This window comes from Poecilia latipinna, unplaced genomic scaffold, assembly GCF_001443285.1.
Source record: "Poecilia latipinna isolate Pla-1442-1.1 unplaced genomic scaffold, P_latipinna-1.0 Scaffold37, whole genome shotgun sequence".
Classification (NCBI taxonomy): Eukaryota; Metazoa; Chordata; class Actinopteri; order Cyprinodontiformes; family Poeciliidae; genus Poecilia; species Poecilia latipinna.
The window spans coordinates 1279726-1283677 of NW_015112653.1; the positions used below are offsets into that span (position 1 = coordinate 1279726).

General features: G+C 40.6%; 1 protein-coding gene across 5 annotated transcripts in view; it reads left to right on the forward strand.

Moving 5' to 3' along the window:
• myo3b (myosin IIIB) overlaps window positions 1-3731 on the forward strand; it is an 86065-nt gene extending 82334 nt beyond the window's left edge. For all 5 annotated transcript variants that reach the window (XM_015045264.1, XM_015045273.1, XM_015045300.1 and 2 more), the window contains one exon: window positions 3603-3731. The gene's annotated coding sequence lies outside the window, so the exon portion shown is untranslated. The remainder of the gene's footprint in view (window positions 1-3602) is intronic.
• The last annotated feature ends 221 nt before the right edge of the window (window positions 3732-3952 follow it).

A 3952-nucleotide genomic window follows, 5' to 3' on the forward strand; every position in this document is an offset into this window, starting at 1 on the left:
GTTAAAGAAAAGGGGGGCAAAAATACAAAAGTATTCCCCATTTTCCAAAATTAAAAAAAAAAAAAAAAAAAAAAAAAACTGAGAACCATGCATCCTTTTCCTTCCACTTCACAATTATGTGCTACTTTGTGTTGGTCTTCCCACTAAAATCCCAATAAAATACATGCTACTTTGAGGTCTTAACGCTACAAAGTGTGAAAAAGTTCAAGAGGTGTAAATATGTTTACAAGGCACTTTGTATTTATTGCAAAGAATTAGGACAAGTTCCTGTTTTACACTTTTTTTTCCCAACCTCGCAAACATCAATTAAAGGGGACAAGAAAATAGCTAAAAACAGTACAAAGTCAACATTTGCCGCACTTTGAGACACTTTGCTGCCTAATGATGGATACATGAACATCAATCAGATGTCAGACGCATGTCGGTGGCTCTGAGCAAGAGAGACATTCCCTAAAGACGGCATTAATAAAGAAACTGGTTGAGCCTGGTTGAGACACAAAGACTAAGAGGAGGGGAGGAAGAACGAGATAAAAGACTCTGTTGAGTACATACATCAAAGCCCGCTTAATGACCAGGGATGCCATTAGGGTTACGGTGGCTTTTGTTTCAGCTTTCTCTCACCTGCAGTTTGTTGAGGATGCTCTATGCGCTGTTTTGTTGTGAAAATTTGCATGAATATAAAACGCATGCGTGCAGGGATAAGAGTTGCTTCCCGGCTGCTCGTCTTGGAGGTGGCTGAATGTTTTAGTCAGAATTACAGCCTCCTTTTCATTTGTAAAACAGAGCTGGAACCAGTTTCCTCCCACTTTTTTTTTAAATAATAATAATAATAAAGTATACAGTGAAACAAAGGTTTGCACAGAAAACCAGAAACAGCATGTGGAGTCTGTGATGCGGTGAAATGTATTGTCTTAAAGTTTTCTCTGTGCCTCCGGTGCTGGAATTGGTTTTGACAAATCAGAGCGTGAAATTAAAATGAGCCCCTCTCAGTTTGCACACGAGGTAGGGGCACAAGCAGACTTGGCATGGCCGAAGGTGTGACCCTGTTTTGTTTTGCCCCAGCTTTACTGTCCCAGATGGTGGGACCAGCTGCCGCTGAATAAACGCTGGACCGGGTGCAGTGTGAGAATTACCACGGCCTTGTTTCGGTTTGGGACGCATCACAGAGAGCTTGTCACTTTTTGGCCACCGCCAGCAGGAGCAGGAAATTTCACCTGGTGCTTGACCAAACTTCCTTCCTTTGCAGCGCAGATTTTATATTTATTGTCCATTGTTTTTATTACAGCCACCTTTCATCGCATGAACCGGTGCGACTTAATAAGTTTGTCTTAATGTATTTTACTTCAGCGATTCAATTCAAATAGAGAAACTCATATGTAAAATCATGACACAAAGTGATTTGAAGCTTTTATTTCTGTTACCTTTGGTGATCATGGCTTACGGCTAATGGAAATTCATTTTCTTTGAACGAGAGAAAGGTGAGGCCTACAAAACTTTCTGCAGCACATGAACAGAAATTTAGATAGTGCTATTGATAGGGATTTCTGTGTCTTTCCTCTCTCTTTTATCTGCTTGCATACACATATACACTGACATGCACATGCAATGTTAAGGAAATTGCTTCACAGTGGAACGCCCTCTGTAAGGCATAACTTAGTTAAGGCCTATAATCACATTGTTCAGGGCCACTTTGTGTTTGTCTCTTAAGGACTCTTATTTGCCTTTAATAAATTGGACTGGTGATTTTTTTTCTCTGTTTTCTTTGTTATTCGAAATGTTCCCTCCCAAAAAATAAACCCCAGAGAAACAATTAAAATCAGCAAAGGTCAAAAGAATTTTTTTTTTTTTTTTTTTTGTACATTTGGAGCTTTTTTTTTTAAGTTTTCCCGTGCATGGTGCAGGCAGAAAAAGATGAAAGTTGTTTTCCCGTAGTTCGCAAAAGTTGTGGACCTCAGCCGCCTGTGAGGGGCTAAAATCAGCAAATACTTGAAATACCCTTCAAAAGCTTAGAACTTATAATTTTAGTAATTTACATGCCGAATTTACCTAAACATGCATTAATACGCACATTGAAATTAGTCTTAGCACTACGCCAGAAGTTAACATCTACAGTCTTTCTCCTCACTGTTCTTGGGGGTTCAGCCAATCAGTGCCCAGGAAAATAAATGGCACTCCTGGATTGGCTGGTTTACAAAGGCCAACCAATAGTGTGTCAAGTAGCATTCCACCAAGGTATTTCAGTTTCCCAAGCTGCAATTTATTTAGAAATATAAGTCCTGCTCAATCCAAACCTGACCTTTATTTGAAGACATAATCCTGGACATTTAATAGCCACAGTGAAACATGGTGGTGGCAGCATTATGCTGTGTGAATATCTTTCTTCAATATAAGCTGGGAAATTTGTCGGGCTTCATAGAAAAAAAAAGATTTTAGAATGTACTTTGTTGAATATGAAAGCATTCCACACTTTTCAAATTTGTGCTTATAATAAATGTTTCAAAGCATTTATCACTTTCCTTTCCGCTTTGCAATCACGTCACTTGGTGTTGGCGTAGCTCATGAAATCTCAATGAAGCACACAGAATCGTGCGGCTGCAACGTGACAAAATGCGGAAAAGTTACATTTGCGAGGTGCTGTATAATAATATAACACAGCGTGAGTGAAAATGTGTTGTTGCTCCTAGCCACTGAGAGAAGTAAAACGTCAGAGGCTTGTTACGTCTGTGACATCTCAGTTTGAAGGTGATGTCTTTTTATTGTAATGTTTCCTGAGAGAGCACTGCAGGCAGGAACTTTGTACATCATCACAGAGGGGGCAGAGATTTCCTCTTTAATGCTGGATTAGCGCAGCCAGGGTGGGCTGAGAGGAGGTAAAATGACCTGTCCCGCCTTTACGTGACCCGGGGCCGGCGCTGCACATTGCCATGGCTTTGCTGTTTGCTCTTATGCAGCGAGATCCTGGGCTTCATAGGTTCAGCAGAGAGGGGCCGGGGCGGCAGAAGAGTAGTATCGTGTTGCAGGGAAAATTAGTGAGACCAAAGTTGGAGTTTCTGTGTGTTGGGGGCTGCGAACAATGGCAGCTTTCTGTCAGACAGCGACTTCAAAGGTCTGCTGAGTGACTGCTCTGAGTTATACTTTGTTGTAGATCACTGAGGAAATTCACAGATGTTTTCTCATACGAGACACCATTATAGCGGCTCAAGTACCCAGTAGCCTCGAGCGTCTCTCTCCCTCTTCTCCCCCGTCTCTGTCTCTCCCACACACTCACTCTCACAGCCTCTGAAATCTCTTCCATGAGACAGATGTGGAACCTGTTTTTTTTTTTTTTTTTTCCCCCTCCAACTGTCCAGAGAATATGGAAAGTTAGAAAAGGGTTCGTGTTGTGGCGTTGCCCAACAACTCTTGTCAAATCTGAAGTCCTGGCTGTCAGTCTGCTCCAACTGTCAAGATCTTCGCACTTCCTCACTGGTCCTTTGTGGAACAGAAGTAGAAGTGTGAGCCATGCAGCTGCAGAATGGGAACAATAGTCACAAGTGGTATGATTTTCACTTGTTGTTTAACAGTAATATTGATGCTGCGCTCTTATCTTCTGTTTCTTTTAGGTTGCCTTGTTCTGGAGCAGAACCAAAACCCAACCCATCTGAAGAATACGCGACTCTTACTGTAAATTTTTATTTATTTCTAGGTGTGCTGCTGTTTTTTTATGAGCCAAATAAATATTTTAAAAATCCTGTTGTTTTTAATGATTGTATTTATCATAATGCACTTTATTCCTCTCACGCACATTTCAGGATACATTACACTATTAATACCCATCAAACTTTGCTGCATTTTGTCACTTTAACACATCAACTGCAATAGATTTTAGGGGATTTTTTAAAAAAAAATGATAGACAAACACAAAGTGGTACGTCAGTTTAAAGTGAAAAAATTATCCATCGATCCATCGTCT